General features: G+C 43.0%; 1 long non-coding RNA gene across 9 annotated transcripts in view; it reads right to left on the bottom strand.

Moving 5' to 3' along the window:
• The window catches only part of LOC139604012 (uncharacterized), a 109874-nt gene that overhangs the window by 9773 nt on the left and 77057 nt on the right, over positions 1–23044 (bottom strand). For 5 of the 9 annotated variants that reach the window (XR_011683878.1, XR_011683880.1, XR_011683882.1 and 2 more), the window contains one exon: positions 94–19393. This is a non-coding gene — a long non-coding RNA (uncharacterized lncRNA). Of the gene's footprint in view, positions 1–93; positions 19394–23044 lie in introns of those variants that run through there. The other 4 variants (XR_011683879.1, XR_011683881.1, XR_011683886.1 and 1 more) reach the window with 4 other exon arrangements.

The following is a 23044-nucleotide window of genomic DNA, read 5'->3' as shown; positions in this document are numbered from 1 at the left end:
ATATTTGGAAAAATAATTGGAAGCTAAAATAGAATTAAAAAAACAAGCAAACAAGAAGAATACACTCTTTTCTCATGAAATATAAGCATTGGATTTTAATTTTTTTCCCCTGGCCCAAGCTTGAATAAAAAGATAGCAGATGGAAAAAAAAAAAAAAAAACCCAAAAAATAAAAACCTAATATTTTCTTTAAAAAAAATGTTGGAAATATTTGCCAGACCTAAACTTTTATATAACATTTTCATCTGAGTTATGCATCCATTGGGAGCAAAGGTGTTCTGAGTAATTCTGACAGGGGCTGTGAGAAGGCAGTACCTGCTTTTTTTTTTCTGCCTGTTTCACAGAAGGGACAGTACAGAACTTATTGCTCTGAAAAAGAGCTCATCCACTTTTAGGATAGCTCTGAAACATTTGCCTGCATTAATCAGGAGCCATGGCTCAATTGGATTCCATGTGTCTTTGCTGTGCAGAGCAGGGACTGAAGCAAGAACATGCTGCAAACTTCAGTCATCAGCCTTCCCTTGAGCAAAGTTTCATTCAAACAAACAAACAAGATCACCATAACAAAAATACAGAACCACCCAAAATATATCTGAAAACCAGAAATATTTACATACTCATTTCTTGACATTTTGCATAGCCTTTTCTATATTCATGAGCAATTTCCTACACAAACTTGTATAGATGGAGGAGAAAGGACAAGCTGGAGGGAATCCCATCTATAATAAGAAAGGCACAGCTAAAGAGAGGTCTAACTGATGAAAAAAGACATTTCTTCTCAGAGACCCAAGTCCATGGACTGAGCTCAGAGGAAGAAATGAGTCTCATGCCCATTCCTCAGCAATATGCACTTTACAAATTAGCTGTCATGCAGTGTGCACTGAAGCCCTGCCAGAAGAGGTACCTTCTATTGCATGAAGGTGTAAGAAGTTCTGGGCATGGGTTGTCCTCAAAGGGTTGCTGGTACTTCTGAAAATGGCATCAGGTTATGTCTGCTGCTTGGCACTAAAACAGCCCCGATTCTTTCAATGGCCATACAAAGACATGCCCTGTGAATGGCTGACCCACAGATGCCATTATCATCTTGTGGCCAATGTTTTAAAGTTTCAACCTTCTCAGTAAGTCTGCCTTGTACCTGTGTTGCTTATTCCCATCAGGTTTGAGGAACATTGGTTTAGGTTATCCCTAAAGCAAAGAAGGGTACAGGAGGGGAGCCCAATCAGGATTCCTTGATTACCTGAGATTTGCTCTGACAGATTCATTTTCAGTAATTGTGCCTGCACACCTGATTTAGGGCTCCTCAGCAGACAGCAGTGGAAGCTGATTTCTTTGAAAGTAAGTACCCAGCAGCCAAGACTATAACAGATGTTATGGATGGGACCAGTAATTCATTTAACTCTGTCTCAAAACCCCTCTTTTCTATACATTTCACCTCAGTATTCTCCTGGGCAATCACTAGCCCTGCTGAATTTGTGGTTCTCATTTAATTCCCTGACATGTTCTTTTTTAAGGCTTTATTTTCAGCTATTGAAGTACAAGAAGTTGCCTGGAGCCTTGCTTTCCAGAAAGGCAACAAGAGACTTCACCCTTGGTAACTAAAAGGGAATGCTTTCCAATTCAGCGTGAGCATCTCAGAGGGCCTTTCTGATCCCACTTGCACTTTTCCACAATGCTCTGTGTTTCCAATGGACACAAATCCTTTCGTGCTCTGACAGTGGAGGGCACAGTGCTCAAACCAAGCCCTGCCAATAAAGTAGCTTACTCTGTCTTGGATTAGGGACAGTGAACACATCCCTCTGCCCTAGGGTTTCTTAATTTATCTTTCATCAGGGGCTCCCCTGGGTAGGGGCTGCAGGGAGCCAGGGTCAGGGTCAGGGTCAGCCCGAGCAGGAGTCACCCAGGGGACACCAGTGCATGCCCTGTGGAAACAAGCCCTTGGTCACACAGCCCATGGTCACACGGCCCATGGTCACACATTCACACAGCCCACAGTCACAGAGCCCATGGTCACACAGTCACACAGGCCATGGTCACAGAGCCCATGGTCACACAGCCCATGGTCACAAAGTCACACAGGCCATAGTCACAGAGCCCATGGTCACAGAGCCCATGATCACACGGTCACACACTCACACAGTCACACAGCCCATGGTCACACAGTCACACAGGCCATGGTCACAGAGCCCATGGTCACAGAGCCCATGGTCACAGAGCCCATGGTCACACAGTCACACAGCCCATGGTCACACAGTCACACAGCCCATGGTCACAGAGCCTATGGTCACACAGTCAAACAGTCACACAGTCACACAGCCCATGGTCACACAGCCCATGGTCACACAGCCCATGGTCACACAGTCACAGAGCCCATGGTCACACAGTCACACAGTCACAGAGCTCATGATCACAGAGCCCATGGTCACACAGCCCATGGTCACACAGTCTGTGACATCGCTCAGGTAAAGACGCAAGTGCTGCCGATGGCACTTCACCGAGGCAGGCTGTAAATGCACGTAAAGATGCCATAAACAGGTAATCATTCATTTCATGGCATTGCATCAGAACTGTTACTGAAATCACTACAAATTATACCTGCTGTATAATCTTTTTTCCTTTACCTAGTCTATAATTACAGCAGCTCCAAACAAAAAAATCAAAAACCAAAAATCCAAACAGTATTGGATTTTTCTGTCATGATCCGTGTTTAGGTTTTGGCAGGATTCAATTTTAATTTCAACTTCAATGGTAACACTTCATTACCTGTGTTCTTTATTTATAGTTACACACTGCTCATTTAAACTGATGTAAATATTTTTCAACTTGCATCCAGGAAAGTGCTACTATCATTGGTTGAAAGAAAAGCATCTTCTTTCTTTTGAATAGCTGCTGTGATTTAAAAGAGATGGGGTCTACAAATTCATCTACCATCAAAATATTTAGCCCTTAATCTATACAGAAAAGAAATGACAAATACATTACAAAACCCTTCCTGACAGAGCCTGTCCATGCTCTGTTTTCTAAGAATATTGCACAAGGTGATAACATGAGTCACAAATAGCATTCAGCATGAGTTTGAGCAAGCTAAAAAATTCTCTTTTTTTCCTTTGGAGGAGGGAGAAATAAATTGTGTTATTAAAAACAGAGATGAGCTGAGAAAAAAAAAATATTGTTTTAAGTATTTTGTGCATTTAGATAACCCAAGAAGGTCCCAGATGGAATATGAGCAAGTGTTAACAGAAAGATCATTAATCAAGAAATACGCCTACTGGAGACAAATCCCACAACAGCTTAGGAAAACAAGAGACAAAAAGTTATCCCGTGGTTAGATAAGTAAATGGATGTCAGTGTGAGAGCATTATGGCAGAGAGGAAGCAGCATGAGACCGTGAGCAGCTAGGGGTTAGGCATTTCATCATCTGACTCTCCAGTGCCCCAGCAGTCCTGTCCCAATCAGCTGGTATCCAACCAGGGGAAAAAGCTTCCTCAGTCGAGGCTTGCTAGAGAGCATGACAGTGCCCACCAGGAGGAAACCTCTGCTTTATCCAGGAGAAGTGATCCCCAGGACTGCAGTGGGACCTGTGTGGGCACAGACACGAGGTTTCCTCTGACCCCAGTCAGGCTGAAGGAAAGCTGCTGTGGGATGGTGGGCATGTCCCACCCAGAGCTGTCACCTCCCATCCAAGGTATCCAGGTAGGGAGCTCCTTCCCCACCTTCCTCCCCCCACGAGCAGGGTAGTCCCAAGCAGTGTTGCTGGGAACCCCAGTTGTTGCTCAGTAACGCTGAAAGCTGCAAAATATTATGCCAAAATTTTCATGCACAAAGAAAAAGGCCTAATTTTGAAAGAATTTATAATAGCATGGAATAATTGGTCCCTACACACAGGAAAGATGGGAGTTATTAGTTCAGGGCTGCAGAGTGGGGGAAGAGGAGATGCTGCTGTCTTGATAACTTTTTTTTAATTTTTTTTTGAGTGATTTGGCAGAGCTAGCCAAAAAAAGGCAAGGCTGTAACTGTTTTCTCTCATCACCCTAATAATCCTTAGTGCTCTGAGGAAATTACCACCACTGAGCATTTTGCACAAAGTATTTGTGGAACAGACCTTAAGAATTATTGTCAATAAGAAAACAACAGATATTAATGAGCATCTTCCCCCAGCTAGTGTACCAGTGGAGAACTTACAAGTCCTAATGTGCACTAAATTTGAAAAGCACTATTTTAATTACATCCTGAAGAGTATTTAGATCTGAAAGAAAATTCCCAGCTAACTAACTAGGGGATCTGAAGAACAATTGTCAGAGCTGAAATGTCCTCACTTCCCCCCACAAAAGCAACCAAGTCTGTCAGTCTCAAAGCTTTTATTCAATACTCCATTGCCAGGAAATGTTTTTAAATTCACATGAAGGGAACAAAAATAATAGCAATCCTAAATATATAATTAAAAGCTTTATGCAGCAAACAAGACCGACTCTAGGTCACCAGGACCTTAGAGTCCTTGATTTATGCCAGGGATGCAGCCACACAGCAGTACCAGAGAGATTCACAGAATTCACAGATTCACAGATTCACAGAATCACTAGGTTGGAAGAGACCTTCAAGATCATCGAATCCAACCCATGCCCCAACACCTCAACTAAACCATGGCACCCAGTGCTATGATGAGTGAGATGAGTGCCCCAGGACTTGTGTCACAAGATATTGTATTTTTCCACATGCAATGAACAGCTCTATACAAAGTCAGAGGAGAAAACAATCCTCCAAAGCCTCCTCACTTTACAGGTTGGGCAGAGATGCTTCTGTGATGAAGTTCAGTTCTTGGATAGGTCCAAATTAATAGTGCTTTTGGTCTACCCTGAAATGCAATGCACCTCACAGAGGGAGGCAGGCTGAGGTTGTGGACTGAGGGAAGCAGACAGGATGCACCAGTTTGCAGAGATGGTTTTCCCAATAACAGGTGCTCCTCTACCTCTGTGTGCATGCATGAATAACTACAGATGCATGTGAAGATTGGAGGAAGCAAACCATGGCTTCTGAACAGGCTCAGTCTCTCAGCACGTCCTCTGCTGTGTCTTGACACCAGTTCACCTTTGATGGCACAATGTTGGCAGCAAATCTCAGGAAGCATCTGTTTGCCTTGGTAGGTAAATGAGCAGCAGCTGGGAAAAAATGGAGTTCATGTGGGGACAGAGGCATTGAAGAGCTTTCTGAGCTATTGATTTTTGCATGTTCTCAAGGGAGCACAATGGGGAAACAGATTTTGTGTCAGCCCTGGTTACCCAGAAATTTCTATATCATGCCATCCAGCCCAATTTATAGATTGACTGAACCTAGTTAACACCACTTAATAACCATCACAAATGGTTGAAGCAAATGATTAAATATTTTAGAAAAATCTGTACCAAATCCTTGATGAAGGGTTTGTGTAGCTTAGGCTGCTACGCAAAACATTTTGTGTGAATCATAGAATAACTCTAATTGGAAAGGACCCTAATTGGAGAAGGATCACTGAAGTCTCACTTCTGACCTTGCACAGGACACCCCAAGAGTCACACCACATGCCTGAGAGCAGTCTCCAAATACTTCTTGAATTCTCTCAATCTTGGTGCTGTAACCACTCCTCTGGGGAGCCTGTTCCAGTGCCCAGCCATACTCTGAGGGTAAAGCCTTTTTCTAATATCCAACCTAATCTCCACTGAAAGAGCTTCAGGCCATTCCCGTGGGTCCTGTCACTGTCACCACAGAGAAGCCATGAGTGTCTGCCCCTCCTCTACCCCTCACAAGGCAGCTGCACACTGCAGTGAGGTCTCCCTTCAGTCTCCTACAGGCTGGACAGACCAAGTGATCTCAGCTGCTTCTCATTTGGCTTCCTCTCCAGACCCTTCACCATCCTTGTGGCTCTGCTTTGGACGCTCTCTGATTGTTTAATGTCTTTCTCATATTGTGGCACCCAAAAACATCCCCAGCACTTGAGATGAGGCCACCCAGTGCAGAGCAGAGCAGGACAATCCCCTCCCTTCCCCAGTGATTCTGTGCCTGATGCCCTCCAGGACATGCTTGGCCCTCAGCTGCCAGGGCACTGCTGACTCATGGTCAATTTGCCATTGATCAGAACCCCCAGGTCCCTTTCCTTGGCACTGCTTCCCAGCATCTCCTTCCCCAGTGTGTCCGTGCATCCAGGGTTGCTCCATCCCAGGTGCAGAGTCCAACACTTGCCTTTGTTATACTTCATACAGTTGGTGATTACTCAGCTCTCTGATGTGTCAAGCTCTCTCTGCAGGGTCTCTCTGCATCTGAGGGAATCAACAGCTTCTCCCAATTTACTTTCATCAGCAAACATACTTGTTATACCTCCAAGTCCCGTGTCTGAGTTTATGGAGATGTTGAAGAGACAACATGTGGAAGACAATGCTTTATCCCAGGAGAAAACCTGTGGTGGCCATCAGCTGGGCTGGCAATTGCCACCTACATGGCCCAGCTATCCCTTCCTACAGGTGGGTGTTGTGTATCAACAGGGTGCAGGGGTTGTTCTTGTCCAGTTTCCCACTCTGGCCTCCTCCCAGCCAGACCTCAGGTATCCTGAACCATCCAGCTGCTGGGTGGACAGAGGACACAAATCACAGCATCTCCTTCCCCCATAACCCACAGGATTTTTGCTCCTGTCCAACCTCATCCTGTTCATAAAAGCATTGCAGTTACTATAATTTTGCAAGAACTCCCATGATGCAGTTCCAAAGCCCTGTATTCCTTGCATTCCTTACATCTTTCCTTGCAAGCACATGCAGGCAGTGCACAGGCTGCACTTGCCTTAGGACTGTAGCTGCTTCTGCAGGTGGTGCTGTGCTCACTCCCCTGCTGACACTTCTGAACAAAAGGTCCCCTCAAAATACTTCACACGGAGGCGGGGTGTGCAGGATGGCAGCTAATAGCCATTTTCACACAACTGTCTGAGAAATATCTGCACCCAGGGCCAACTCAAAGCACAGCTCTGCCTTTCAATGCATCTCTCTCTGCATCTCTCTCACTCGGCTGCTCACTCAGCTCTAATCATTAGGGCCCGATCACTTCAGCAACGATGAATGTGTTCACGGGGTCTTTCTTGCATCCTGTTGTTCATGAATCATTGTTCCTGTCACACAATAACTATAATTACTGCTTTTCTAGACCTTTGGCTGATTGTCTTAGCAGAAGAAAAAAACAGAACCAGCAGAAAAGGGAGGGTAAGAAATCAGACATCTTGGAAATAAAAATAACCTCCTGCCTCTTGCTATGAAAGTTGTTCCTTTAGGTCAGAGCCCATATGCACACACATGTGCACACATTACTTCCACAGTGCCTGGGGTAGTTGGGTACTTTGTCTAGTTTTAAATTGGCCAAAGTAGATGAAGGGTGGCAGAAGGTTATTTTCAATCTGTTAATGTGTTATGGGAGACTTGCAGCAAGGAAGCGTAGAAGATGGGGGAAGGCAGAGGGAAAATGTGAAACAAGTTTGTTTGAACTGAGGGAGCACATGATGTGAGAATTTCAAAGCTCCTTGTACCAGACTTTTATAGCACCAAATAAAAAGAACTTCCCCCACTGTCCCCCACCCCCCCCTGCTTTTTCTTATTCCCTGAGAGGACATGTCCTTATGTAGAACACAGGAGTCTTGGCTTGACTGAGTCTCTGGTAAAGGGATAAGGGACCACCTCACAACTGGACTTTTCCAGAAAGCTTCTGGCTGGTTACATAGCTCAGCATAACAAGAAGTGTCACCACTAATACACCCAGGAGCTATGGATTTTGCATCACACCGTTAGCCTGCCTGACCCTGGGAGATGGTGGGACCTGACCAGACAGGCAATCAGAGGACATCCGCTTCCCTTGGCAGCTGTCAGATCCCTGCTATTCCCACTCCTTCCCCTATGAAATATCAATTTATTCCTGCTTCTCATGCTTATTCTGTCTTTTTCTCCCTTTTTTCCTTCACTTTATATAAGAGAATTCTCAGCAATTTCAGACAGGTCCAGCTGTGGTTAATTTGTCATGGAGAAAATAATATCAAATGGAGCAGTGCTGGGGAAACAAACAGCCCAGTGCAAAGCCTGCCCCTAATTGATTGATGAAAAGAAAATTAGGGTTGCCTCCAGAAACAATTTCCATGGCAATGGGAATAGAGAGGAAGCTGTGCTGCAGATTGTGGGCGACCCACTGCAGCTCTTTGGCCTCTGAATCGCAGCGGCAGCGAGGGGCTGGCCAGCGTGCCTGGGGCTCCCATCCACAGCCACTCTGGATGCACCAGGATGGAGTTTGGCTTCCTCCTCCCACTCTGCTCCCCCTCAAAAGAAACAGATGCCATGTTTTGTGGGCTTTTCTCTTCCCTTTGGATTTCTTTTGGGGAAAAAAAAAAAAAAAAAGATTTTACTTCAGCTCGAGTACTGATTGCTACCACTTCAAATGGACTGACTTTCTTTTATTTTCTCTGTAACACAGTCTCCTCATCCAGGAGACTTCCCAGCAGGAGTTTTTTCTCTTCCTTCTGCAGGTGCCCACAGCAATTGAGGCACAGTGGCAATTTCTGGGAGTATGCTCTTCATTTTTGATGGTTAAGGCGGTGTACGTTAAAATTGACTAATGATATGGGGAATGTCTTTTGTTTGCTCAACTGGAGATATCTTAAGGAAGGCCCAATTTCAGGGAAGGAAGTTCATTGTAGGAGTCTCAGGGTGGGGAAACACAGTCGCCCACATTGCCAACTGCTTTTGAAAACCTTGGTCATGCAAATTTGTGTGTGCCTTTTGTTTGTCAGGAAGGCCACAAAAACCAAAATCAAGTTCCTGGCAGCTAAATCATGAACAAATGTTACTCTTAATTTGCTGCAGTACAAAAATAACAGTTTACAAATTTTAATAGACCTTAGAGAAAAAACAGCTCAAATAGGAAAAAAAAAAAAAGCTCCTGGACTTGGAGCTTTAAAAAACAAACAAATCCATTTTCATAGTTGTCCATTGGGCACACCTCTCCCAAGTCTTACATTTACCAGAGCTTAGTTCCTGCTCTGTAATGGCTCAATCCTAACGGGAATTCAGCACCTAGGTAGGAGGAGCCATTTCTCAGAGCACAGGTCCTGTCGCAGACTTCACCTCTATGTTTTAAAGCCATGCCCTTTTCAAAGCCAGAATGCACACTGCTGCATTTGGCAACGTTTTGATTGCTGGTTATGACCATGACAGCACCAGAAGAAAAGAAAGACAATGCTGATGTGATTTTCTCTGTGCTGCCTTTGTCTGGCTCACCTCTTTTCCACAGCCATCCGTGAAGTAAATGGAAAGGCCATCACTAAACAGCCTGTCTCCTAATGAGTGGCCTCTTTGTTATTGTCATCAGTACCTGCAGTCTGGAGAACATGTAGAAGAAACTGGCAGAAAGGAAACAGAGAAACAAAGGTCTTTTCCAACCTAAATGATTCTACAATTCTATGATTCTATGACATGTAATGCACCAATTGACCTGAAGACAGATTTCTCTCAAAGCAACATGGAATATTTTTATCTGCCTGCATTTATAGAAATAAATTTTACAGCACTGCTTTTTGGGCAGACAAAAATTAGCAGGCTCTGAGGAGCATCCATATTTCAGTAATTTGTAAAAATTTAACAAGTCAGTGTATCAAAGACATGACTTAAGGGACAGCTGGAGGGATAAGAAGTGGAAACAGACCAGTGCTGAGAATGAAGTTGGGCATTGGCAAAAATTTCTACTGTTTTGCTAAATACCCTTTCAACATCATCAGCTTTCTGGGGAAAGTCAGAGTTTTCTATTGAAAAGCTATTGAACTAATGTTATGTTTGGAGCATTTTCTGGTACTCAGCTTTCTAGTCGGGTAATTAAAATTTCCCACAGAGGGAGAACATGCTCTGTTGTTCTTGCTGTTGTCAATTTTTAGTAAGAAATCTCTCCTCTACCTCCACTGGGGAATGAAAAGTTTGCACTTGATGCAGAGCTAGAGCAAAAGACAAACAAGGAGAATGACAAAATTAGACAAGTCAAAGCACCATGATTTTTTTATCTACTCTTCTGTACTTTTTCTTCTTAGCTTCTTCTCACATTTTTTCTACTTTTCAGGACTCCTCTTTTAGACCATCAGCTTTTTGTACAGGGATTGCTATTGAGTTTTCACACAAGTTAGCATGTCGTGGTCTTGATTGGCAGAGGGTTCAGGGTTACAGCATATGCCAGTCACTGCAGAAAGACAGCTAGAAGGAAAGGTCATCTGGACAGCCCTTTGCTATAGTAAACACTAGAGGAACCCAAACAAGAAGATTGAAGTATTCCAGGCAAAAAAAAAAAAAAAAAAAAAAAAAAAAAAAAGCAAACAAAATTACTCAAAACCGAGTGATTAGAGTGTATCTTCTGAAAGAGACTTAGGCAAACAACCAGCTGAAAACCATCACAACCAGCACTCCTGCTGTTTGACCATTTGTCAGGCCCTGGAAAGTGTTGCTGAACGCTTGTAGTTTTGCTACATGCTGTCTTTAGCTCCAGCTTACAGTCTTACATGCCATCAGCCCCAAGGCAAGCCTACACATTTGCTGGCTGTACTTGAGCAGTGCTCCTTAGCTTGAGCTCAAGCACTTGCTTTATGACCTTGCTAGGTCTGGCTTGGCAAGGCCCTGGTGCTTGTTCATGTGTATTTGTAAGGTAGGCTTGATGCTCAGATGGAAGTGGCATTGTTTCTAGAGAAAACAATAGGGACTAATTGGGTAAGGACAGATCAGGCATAGCACTGTAAGCAACAGACAGGGGCTGATACCACTAGGGTGGCATTTTAAATATACTCTTACATGGTTTATTTGCAAAGAATGAAGATAAAGCTCCAAGAGATGAAGAACTCCACCTGCTTTAGAGATGTAGCTATAGCAACCTCCACATGATTACATTGCTAATCTGCAGGTGTTGAAGAGGCATAGATAGATGCTGTTGAGTAATTCAGCTTCAAATAGATACTTTGATCTGCATAACAGCTTGCATTCATGTCCCAAATATGGATCATTTCCAGTTCTGCAATTCTTTCTTATAAAAGCAACATTTCTATCCTTTATTTTATAGGAGTCTTAAAACTTGTCACTGTTATCTAACAAGGTAATCAGCTCCTTTACTCTTGGGTGAGGCAGGAGTAGGGAAAAGAAACCTTTTCACTGCCTAAAATGCCCAAATTGTTTATTGCATGTTTTGTCCAAGTGACTCCTCAATGGGAACAAAACCAAACAAGAGAAAACTTGTTCTACTTTCCTGTATGCATGATGTACTGATGAATCACTTGCATCTTCACATTAAAGACAGTCTATTCCACTGCAGACTCTGGCAGCAGTACCAGATCAGGTCATGCTTCATTAGCAGCCACAACACTGTTAAGAACATCAAGCCAAAGTCTGTCCTGCTTTACTCTCCACAAGATGCCATTGAACTTGGTGGGTTGCCTGGGATGGAAGTCAAGGCAGAATATGGCTCACCATCAAACAGCTCCAAAGGAACCTGGACCTTTGATAAGCAAAATCTGCAATTCACTGATTCAATAAAAGAAAGGAATTAAAGAGTTCCAAGAGAAAAATGACCCTTCATGTTATTCCCCTCCAATCTGCTGGAGCACTCCTGTGAAAGGGTAGTTCAGCCACACACTCATCATTTCATGAAAGATGGTTAAGGGTATTTGATGAGGCCTCTAAAGTCTATATGACATGCCCCTTTCCCACTTTTCCTTTTTTCATTCTTTTGCCAACTGAACATCCCACAGCCCAGTTGCTCCCCTCGCTCCCTCAAGCACCTACACTGCCTTGCTTCCTGCCCCCATTTCATTTTTGGCTTCACAAGTTTCTGCACAACCACCTTATTTATTTACCTCAATGACTATTCTGTGTTAAAGAAAAACAAATTAAAACAGAAAAGTCATTTGAGATTTGCTGCTTGCGGCATTCACATTCTCTGAAAAAAATCCCTTCACCCAGGATTTTTCTCCTGGAAAGCTGAGAAGCCTCAGAGAAAAGGAAAACAATTCTTACCTCATTTGCTTCTCCTGTGTTTTTGCTTATGTGGAATGTGTTTGGAGATTGTTTACCTACAGGTGATTGTTTAATTGGATTCTGGTGTGACTTGTCTTGACTCATTGGCCAATCAGGGCCAAGCTGTGTCAAGACTCTGGAAAGAGTTGTGACTTTTCATTATTAGCTTTTTAGCATCCTGTCTGTATCCTTTCTGTATTCTATAGTATAGTACAGTATAGTACAGTATTCTTTAATATCATATAGTAATATTGTAAAATAAAGTAATAAATTAGCCTTCTGAGAACATGGAGTCAGATTCATCATTCCTGCCTTTGTTGGGGCATTCCCTGCAAATACAATAGCTGGTCAATGTTGAAAGCTTGCCTTTCTTATGAAGACCATGCATGTGACATGTGACAGTGAAAGCACAAGACCTGATGGTTCTGTCCACAGGAGCCTGTCTCATCTCTTGCCCAGGATGCAGCTCTTTCAGAAAATGCTCTCTTGTTGACAAATTCAGACTTTCTTCATCCCTCCCCACAGCTCCCACTGCCTTTCTGCTGCCTTTACTCCTGCCTCAATGATCCCCTTTCCCTGTCTCAGTGTTCTTCATTTTGTTACAGCCCCAGCCCTCTTCCATCCACTGCCCTGGCCGTCTGGGCTCCCTCTGCCACCAGGAGCCACCAGGCTCCTCCACCTTCCACTCTGGAAGTCATTTCAGACTCTGTCCCTGGCTCCTGCGGCTTTTCCTTAGTGCCATCTACCACTGTGTGACCCTGGCTGAGGGGGTTACTCAGCCTTTGCAGGGCTGGGGGCCAGCTGGAGAGGGGAATCACAAAATTTGTCTTGGATGGAGGGAAGCAGCACGTTGGTTTTTTGTTGTGCTGGTCCTGGGTCTTCTGCACGCTGGAGCCTTTTGCACTGAACAGATTGGTCTTGGCTGGTCACCCTTTGGTAACCACACTTCCCACCTCAGGTGGTCAGGCTGAAACCACAAACTCCTTCTCAGTATGGCCATGTTAATTATACGCCTCTCTTATCACTCCTTATTAATTAAATTTTCCATTAATACTCTGCCTGATATTGATATCAAGTAAACTGGACTATATTTACCTGTGTGTTTTCATTTATGTCTGAATTTTTGCACAGTATTGACACTGAACTATGAGAATGTCCCCATTATTCAAAATATTAATATTAATATTAAGAATTTACATACACAAGCTAAAAATATCCTGCATTGACTCATGTGGGCCATTTTTGTGGACCTTACAATTTAAAAAATGGGTTAATCCTAGTGAAAATTGTTCAATATCTTTCCTAATTAGTAATGTGTCAGCAAATGCATTATTCGAAATAGAAAGCAGAAATAATTGTTGAACAGTTTGGGGGTTTTCTTCATTGTTATTAATGACTGGGCTGTCTTTAGCTAGTAATGAGTCTATGGCATTGATGGTTTTTCTCCTAATATTTATATGTTTTCAAGAAAATCCTTCTTCTAAAACAAAGTCTGACCAGCCATGAAGTTTTTTCTGATGTCTTTAGTATCCCTTATCAATTTTCTACACCTCATAAACTCTTATTTATATGGATTTTTATTACTTCCCCCTTTTTTCCATATGTTGCATATTGCTTTTTAATTCATTATTCCTGCCTTCACTCTTCCACTGAAAGAGAATGTATTTTTCACCAATATTATTCAGCTCCTTTACTGTGAAGTAATGGCTTTTTGGCCATTTAATATGTGCTTCTGCCTAACAATTTTTTACACTCAGTTTCACTTGCAACTTTTTTCCCAGTTTGGGAAAATAGTGTCTTTAACTATTGAGTGTATGTGGCACTTGGAGTTACATCACAGCTTGTCAGGGCAGTGATGGCAGCTATCCCTAGGCAGCCTGTTCTTCCTGTTTCAGCAGGAACTTTTCCTTGCTGAAGGAGGACACCAATCTGCACCAGGACTGCGGCTGCAAAGGGTCTCTTCTCCCTGAAGGACACAGTTTTGGTTTCGCAGGTGTGTGCAGTTTATGAAGCATTCCCTGACACAGAGGCAGAGCAGCTTTGCTGTCCCTGATGTGCCATGTCTGCCATCCCCAAGGCAGCAATGGTGGGAATGTGTCACCTTCCCCCTCACAGCCCATGCCTTGCCCAGGCAGGTTTTACCCAGCACTTTTAGCATCATACAGAGCCTCCCAGGTGTTCCAGCAGGCCACTTACATTGGATTTCTTCCCATCAGGGATTACTTTGATTTTGTCCTGCTTGTTTCCCAAATTCTTCTTAGCTGTCTATAAATGCATGGAAAAGAAGGAGTCTGACGACACAGAGGATGGGAAGGGTCTCTTGTCAAATAGAAACCCCTGACCCACGGAGGCTCATGGGAATGGGAAGCTTGGAGGAAGAAAGAGGCTGGCTCAGAGGTCAGGACAGGGTTGAACTGAACTCTCATTTTTAATCCTTCACCTTGACTGCAAGACTTATCCTTCCTCCAGAATTGCTTTTGAGCTGTATTGCTCCCAGATGTGCAGAAGTGTTTTTAGTGAGCCCAAATAGCCTCTCAGTTATCTAGCTGAGAGGGAAATGTCATATATTGCTGTAGGAAAATCTTAACTTTCTCTCTGTATGTGCATGCTAGTCCATAGCAGAAATAGTTCCATCTACAAAAACATTATTTTGGGAATCAAAATCAGCACTTTTTCTTGTTTGAATGTGCTATTTTTCACTTTGCTTGGCACTTCAAGTGCAAGGTCATGTGGCAAGTCATTACACAAGCAATGTTTATCTCTGTTTGAAGAAGTCTGTCAAGAATTGATTTGGAAATGTTTCGGTAGTGCCTTTTTTTTAACTTGTCAACAGTTCCATTATTCAAAAGCTATTTATGCAAAATCATTTGTTCTACAGGTATTTTCATTTTAATTGTAGAAAGAAGCCTTGGGGCTGGGGGAAAAGAAAAATGAATATTTTTGAAGCAGGAATAGTAATTTTTAAAATTGTAATGCTAAATTGTGTCACATCCACGCCCATGGATTCTATTGGAAATTCAGGAAAATGTTGTTTAGGGATCCCCTGAGGATCACTTGGGCAATCCTTGGTGTTGAAGCTGGGACAGCATCAACCCAGGTCAGTCCAGTCTGTGCACTCACACACACCACAAAACAAGCACACACACCTCTGTCTCTGTGTGCATGCACATACACACCAAATGACAACTTTTATTGGCCTTCACTATTTTTAATAGTATTTAAAGCCTTACACAGGTTGCTGTATCTTAGAAATACAGCTTTTAACACCAGCTGGTTTGAGTCTGCTAAGTGTTTTATCCAGCAGATTAGATTACACACCCCAGGGAACAGAGTGACTTAACCACATTGTACAGCAGGTAAAGTGCTTTGGGGTCTGTGTTGTGTCATTAAGACCAATATGAGGAAGCAGCAAGACTTATCTTAATCTTGCTGATTGCCTCAATTAACACAGTCCCTACAGTGTCCTCCTTGATATCTAATCCCTGCAGTTTCTTGTTCTGTATTTTGCTCTGACAATGTTATCAGATCATTGCTAAGGGTATAAAAGTACATATTAAGTAAGTGAGGATGTGGTAGTTATTTAGAGAAGCCACACGCTTAATTAGCATGGAAATCAAGCAATGGACTATTAAGACTTTCGTGTAAGGCAAGAAATGTACTAGATACTGGGCCTAAAAATAAAAACTTTAAAAAATAAATAAAAGGAAGGAAAAAATGTACAGGAAAGAAGGGTAATTATAAGCAGAATTCAAAAGCTATGTCATTCACAACAACCTGTCTACTCCTGGCAAACACTTTCATCATTTGGAAATAACTCACACAGCAACATAAGCAAGCAGCAAAAAAAGGGGGGTTGTCCTCCCACATCTCACACATCCAAGATGTAGTGAAATTATCTCTTACACTCATGGGACTTTGCCTTATTCCTGGGGCAGCCTCTACTCCCAGAGCAGCCCTGAGTGCATTCCTCAGTCATGCAAAGACAAATAAACATGAAGATTCAGATCTAGGGAACTTGATGGAATGATAATCTATATCTTTCCAGCCAATTCTGCAAGTGATGCCTAGCATAAAGATTGCTATGTTAAGGGAAAAAAAACCAACAACCACCCTAGCTGAGAATAAAAGTCAGTTTAGGAGGCTGACAACCTTGAACTGGCACTGAGTGCTGCTACCAGAAGCAATCCCGTGGCTGAAATTGCTTTCTGCTCTCTGATGTGCCATCTGATGCTCTGGATGGCTTTCAAGCAGTGTCCCAGGGCCAGGATGCTGCAGTGAGTGAGCACAACCATCACAGCAAGAGCACCTGCAGGCCCTTCCCTGGGGCAGCAGGGGAGGCAGGCAGACTCCCTCTCCCTGCAGGTACCCTGCATTGAAACCTCATCTTGAGGATTATGTCCCCATCAACACAAACTCTTTTAGCTCTGAAGGCTCAAAATGAGAGCATCCAGTAAAGAGATTTTCCTTATTTTTCCTTTTTTCCCCATGCCATCTTACCCACAGTGTGCAATATGGGATCATGGTTTGGGGAAGAACGGTGGAGAGTGAAATGTTAATTTCAAACCCTGCATATTTAATCATGTCAATACCTAAATATTTTATCTGGATCAATCTTTAAATCAGTTCATCACTCACTGGCTCGCTGGGCAACTGCCATGAAAGAGCACAGCAGAGGCTCTGATGGTGAACAACTGCTGCGAAGACTTTTTCCTCCCTTCTTTCCTCTGCCAAAATTTTAAGCAATGTTCACCTGTTTCTGAGCCAGGAAACCCACTCTGTCTTTTGTATTGCTTTTCCTAACCAAATACCTGACTGTATGTTGCAGTGAGATGCCAGGGCAGCAACAAAAAGAAATATTTCTGGAAGAGCAACAGATTTCTACTAGTGTAAAAATATCCCATCCTTGCAGCTCACAATGCAAACAACACCTCATTTGCATGTCTGTAGTTTAAATGTAAATGGTCTAAGATAAGTCATTGTCAGACCCCTGTAAATATTGATGACTGCTCCAGGACCTGGTTTGTAACCATTTCTTCCTCTTCTGTCACAATCTGAGGGTGACATATTAGCAGAGATGTGGATGGAGCTTCTGGGAGGGAAAAGAATAGCTTTGCTTAGTGGGTGACAGCAAAAGAAAAGAAGGAAGTTAGGGAGGAAAATTTCCAGATGAATAATGAATTGAGCCAGGTTGGAGACTGGTGAATCTTAATTAGAAATCTGACACATCATCGGCCTTCTGCCTTTGTGCTCGCTGCACTCAAAGGGATGCTCAGAACCAGTTGAATGTCCCTGTGTTCCCCACCTCTTGATGACTGCAGTGCCACTGAGGGAACCTCTTGTGAGACCAGGTGAGATGCAGCCACCCAGGCTGGGGACAACACTACTGCTTCTCTCAGACAGATGAAGGGACAGAGAATGTGCCAGCAAAAATGATGGGAAAAGGTGACTCAGTGGCCACCCCACCTCCCTCCTGAGATTATCAGCAGGTCTGGTGACTTGTATTCAGCTTGTCTATTGTGAATAGATCCTGACACTTCTTCTTTCTGCTTTTATTTTTTTTCCTAATGACAGTTGCAATACTCCTATCTGAGATGTCTTGGTGAAGTGCCTGAAGTTACAAAGGAGGGAGAAAGAACATCAATCTGCATCTGCTCTCTCCTGCAGAGTTGTCATCAGTCATCTTGTCTGGACTAGCAGGTGAGGGACAGTATGACCCAAAGAGCAGCCCCAGAACAAGGAGACAGGTGAGGTCCTCCCAGACTGTGCTGTGAGAAGGTCACGTCCTTGGGCCTCAGTTTCTCCAACTCTAAAATGAGAAAAACACTTATTGTTCCAATTTATTTCATGTCTTAGAGGAAAAGTACTCACTAAGTGCTACGGTTTATTATTCTAATGTGACTGTAAAATCATGATGTCTTTATTGCAAAATGATCCTTAAAACATGAAGCATTAGGATGGTGACTGAAATCATTACTATCAAATTGTTCTGCTTTTGCCCTGTCACATTGATACTTCAAAGTAAAATTGTCCTGTGGGCGTTTGTAAGATTTTATGAGGACAACTTGTCTTTTCAAACCTTATTCAGGAGGGCAAAAAAGCCTCCAGAGGTTTTCTTAATGAAAAAGGGCTAAGGTTTCTGCCTGCCTAATTCTGAAGCTGCCCTTTAATATTTAAATTCCCATTCCCACTAATAATCAGTGTGATGAACAATCAACAAAATGAGTCTCTAATTGTTCAGAAGAGGTTCAGGCAGATGTCTCCCCACCTTGGTCCCACCCAAGGCTGCTGTTCTCACTGAGACATTGAAGGGGGAATGCCGTGGTGTCCCATCCCTCCCTCTGCCTGCAGGAAGGGAGTGAAGGTGTCTCTGCTCTCTGGTGTGAGTGTCTGCTGGCAGGGGCCACTTTTCTCTGCTGCTTTGGGGTGCCTGACACCTAGCACAGGGAAGCCACACTCATGCCACAGCTCTCTTGGGTACCAGCACAGCTGAAATACAGTACAAACAAGATGGCACCAGGCAATGTGCAGCTGCTGGGCTTGTAGAGTGTCTGGTTCTCCAGAACTGCCCTATCTTCTCTGTCCCACAGGCTGTATTATTACCAGGTTAACAAGGGTCCTGTCCCTCCATCCTCTTTCAGACTGGGCTGCATTACAAAATCATGTTTCCTCTTCTGACAAAAAGTCCAAAGGTGTTTCAGTGGTCTCGGTGAGTGCACTCTTTTTTGTGGGGACACACAAGGAGCAGTCTCTTCCTCCATCAACAGCTCCACTGCAACAACTTTCTCACTCTCCTTCAACTTATCACTCCCAGATCTTTCATTTCCTTGCATACACATTTTGTGGATCATGAACATGCTTGTGGATATCTATGGTTGCCCTGTTTTGACCCAATCCACAAGTACCAGGAGGGAAGCTTTCTTCACCTTTTTTTTTTCCCTCAGCCTAGCTATTTAGCAAAAACTGCTACTGGCAAATGTATTTATTTGCTTTTTCACTCTCTCTTTTTTTCCCTGACAGTTCTCCCAAATGACCTTGGGATTTGCTAGGCAGTTTCCAAACAATTTTGATCAAATGAAAGTGGCTTCAAATGCTACGAATACGACAATGAATTAAATATGTCTGGAGTTATTTCACTGGCACAGAACAGTTCTTTCTTGCCCATGTGATTCAACAACTTTTTCCCAACACTGTGTATTTGGAATGGTCCTGAGCTTGACTCTTCTATCATGTCCAGGAATTGCTGGATGAGTGCTGGTCAGCACAGGCCAAAAGGGGCCACCACCATCTTGTGCTTGTGTATACACGACAGTGTGTCCATAGCCACATCTTGTTTTCTTAGATGGACATATCCAATGGGTATGCCTGAAAATTGAACATAGATGAAAGCTAGACAGCAGAGAGCCAGGAACCTACAGCAAATAATCTCTTGACATTGGAGAGCCTGAACACAGGAGACAGCCTCACAACAAACTTGGTTTCATCAGTTTAGGAATGAGTTGATGGTGATTGTGAATGGGGATGCTCCAGGTCTGTGTGGCTGGCCTGACCCAGCGCCATTTGCTTATACAGCCCTGCCCATGACTGCTTCAGAAAATTTGTGGGAATGTGCTGCTCCCAGGCCCTCACATCAGAAGTTTAACAAGGTCACTGGTTGTGGGCAAAGGAGCCGCCTCACCATCCTCTCTGTCACACGGTCTGGGACCCAGCCCTAGATGGTGCGATAGAGGTCGCAGAATGTGCTGTTCAGAAGCAGTGATGTAGCTGGTCCTGATTTGAATGGAAAGAGCCTCTAGTGGGCTGTTACCCCACCACCACCCAGAGTGGGAAGTGCCTGTGGTCCCCAAAAAGGGCAGCCCAAAGGAACTGCACAAACTGGCAGAGGGATCCAGTTTTGAAGTGTCTGAACCATAGAGGACATCCCACATGCCAAGGCTGGTGACCACAGCAAGCCACCAGGTACAGGGCAGGAAGAGACAAGTACTTCTGCCATTAACTCTTCCTCAGGATTCCACAAGTTCATGGCTGGCTCTACAATCAGATTTTCAAAGTCCACATGAGCAATTTCAGATTTTGAGAAGTTACTTTCTGCAGGGTTTCATGAAAAACCACCCCTCCCTCCCCCTGTCCCCCGCTTTTGCATAGGTCTATGATACACAGCAACATCTCTAAATTTAATATCACAAGTGAAGTCCAGTGAAGGGAAGACCCATACTATGGCTCTGAAGCAGCTATTGAGTGTGACTATTGCCTAGTTTTATGGCAAACAAGTCCATTAGCATTTAAATTGATTCTTAACTATTTTCATAGAAATTCACAGCAATATAAGCCTTAAATCCAGGACTGGTAATATTGTGATTTTTATGTCTAATTTCAGATTTCGTTTTCAGTACGATAGATTGTAATTATAAGGCCATGAAATTTCAGAGTGCTGCTTAAAAATGCACAGATTTGTGTTTCACCTTTAATGAGTAAAAGAAAAAAAGGAAAAAAAAGGAAATAAGCATTACCCCATGTCCCTGTGCAAAACTGTTGCCTAACCCTGATATTCTTGGACATAACTCATACAGTGTTGTTACAGGGCTTACAAATTAAAAACCTAGACTAAAGATGTCTTTTAATCTGCGTAAGGATACAAAATATAAATCCGTAGCACTTGGACAATCCTGTAAACTGAATGGCACAGATGTCTGTCAGTGAATACCTATATTCATAGAATCATTAAGGTTGGAAATGACCTCCAAGATCATCAAGTCCAACATTTGGCTGAACACCAGTGTATCAATTAAACCACATTGTTCCAAACTTGGTATAGAATACAGGTGAAAAAGCTTGAATGGCCTCCATCCAGCCTCTGGACACATCCAATAGGGCTCAGCCATCATGGTGCTCTCCATTTGACAGCACCTGCTCCACCAGTGCCTCTGGGGGAAGATTGCAGGAGGTAAGCCACACTGAAAATATGCTGATATTGATGCTGTGTGGACATAAGCAACAGTCTTTGCCTGCTTCAGCAGTGTACTTCAGGCCATTAGTTGCTCTGATGAATTTCTCCACCCATTCTGGAAAGCATTAAAAATGTTTTGTATGGGTACAAAAAGGCAGAACTCAGCATAAGACAAACCTGAGTGGCTTCTCAGTGACCTTTGTGATTGGGAGTATGTTTTCAGTACATTTATTTGATCCTGGTAGTTAATGTCACCCCATGTAAATCCTTAAGAGCTTTGTGATTTTGAGAGGTGGGATTTCTCCAGATGTGGTTTCCATGGCTGAGAACTCTGCTGCCACTTAGGTTGAAATGTGAGAATCTTCAGAGACCAACAAGTTAACAAAAGGACACTTAGCAATATTGCTCCTCTGCTTGAATCTGAATTTAATTAGCTTGAGGAAGATATAAAGGCTGCTTTTTCAGGTGTGAGCTGCTACAAGACCCTGGGGGAAGAGAAAGAAACTATTTAAGGGAAGGAAGTGCTTGTGCTATTACAGCCACAGAAGGCTGAGTTCACTCAGTCCTGCACTGTTGACAAGTGCTGATAATGCCATATATCAAACACCCCTTCTCAGGCTTCTTTGGGAGCTCTAACGTGGAAACAATTTTAGGTGATGAAGTACCACAACACTGTCAATCCCACATCTTCAGTATTGCATTAAAAAAAAATTAAAATAATAATTTAAAAAGGTTGAAAAATATCCTGGTTGAGTATTACTGAAGACATCTGGTTTGGGTGTAAAAAAGGCTAAGTCAAGCTCTACATGTTTCTTATCCATGTAACAAGCATTGCTGCAGGGAATGTAAGGGTGGAGAGAAATTTCTGTCACCAGATTTTATTTTACTGAGCTAAATCTTCAATGCAAAGGGTGTGTTTCTCTTCACCAATAAAAGTTTGACTGTGAACTGAATGTCAACAGTTCAGCAGAGTGCATTTCACTAAGTGCTAAAATCACTTCCTTGCCAAGGATGTATCTGTTAATTAAAACATCAGGCTACTTACACTGTGTTTGATACTGTATCACAGGGGACACTGCACATTTCCCCTCCCACAATTCTTCTACAAAACATAATGAACTTGTAAAAATCACTGTTAAACACCTCAGAAAGTTATGTGAAGAAACAAGTTTAAATCAAGAACTTACAATCAAATCATCTTGATGTGATTTAAACTCAAGGTTACACCCAGGTGTTCCAGGCCATTCGATGCAATCCATGACTGAACCTTTGGAAAGGAGCTGATCCAAATGGGCCTGTGAACCTTGCATCTTTGACTATCTATCTAGTTTATTATAAAATAGAATTAATTTATTTCCATGAACCTAATCCAAACTTCAGTATAGTCAACAGAAACCTCACCACTGACTCCAAAACCAAAACCTATCACATTACCCAAAAAAAAAAAAAAAGCCAAACAAAACAAAACAAATCAAACACATGATGGATTGTTCTGTCTCCACAGAGTACAAAGTGGCTTCACTTTTAATGCTCACACTTCAACTCTAACTCCCAAAGCTGTCTATTTTGTGCTTCTGGAATGTCATATTTATTAAACCATTTTTCATAGGTGTGCCTGGGCAATATGTAAAAAAAACCACCAAGTTTAGGTTTATGCAAAACTGACACCACAGTTCTGGTTCTATGCTCAGGGCTTCATACAGACTGGTGCAGGGACCAAGAGATTCCACATTCCTTCCATGGTTTTAACCAGGGTCAGATTAGGTCCTTCACTTTGAGAAGTCCTTTGTCAAATAGTTCCTGAAATCAGATAGCTGAGGTCTTTCAGCACTAACTTTTTCCTCATCCAGAGATGTTTGACACTGGTTGAACAACACTTCTTTCTCTCACAGCCCCATGAGAGGGCTGGGAAACAATTAAATGCGTCAGAAGGAAAACTTATGGAGGTGTTTGCGCACCCCAAACTAAGATGAAGTGGTCCCCTTCCTAAATGTAGCCAGAATGATTTGACCATAAAAGAGCTGCTACTATCTACCTAAATGATCTTGCTAATACCTCTTTCTTTCAGT

Source organism: Agelaius tricolor, unplaced genomic scaffold, assembly GCF_023055355.1.
Source record: "Agelaius tricolor isolate 1412-34295 unplaced genomic scaffold, bAgeTri1.0.p SCAF_2, whole genome shotgun sequence".
Taxonomy (NCBI): Eukaryota; Metazoa; Chordata; class Aves; order Passeriformes; family Icteridae; genus Agelaius; species Agelaius tricolor.
This window is presented reverse-complemented; position numbering and strand designations above follow the sequence as displayed.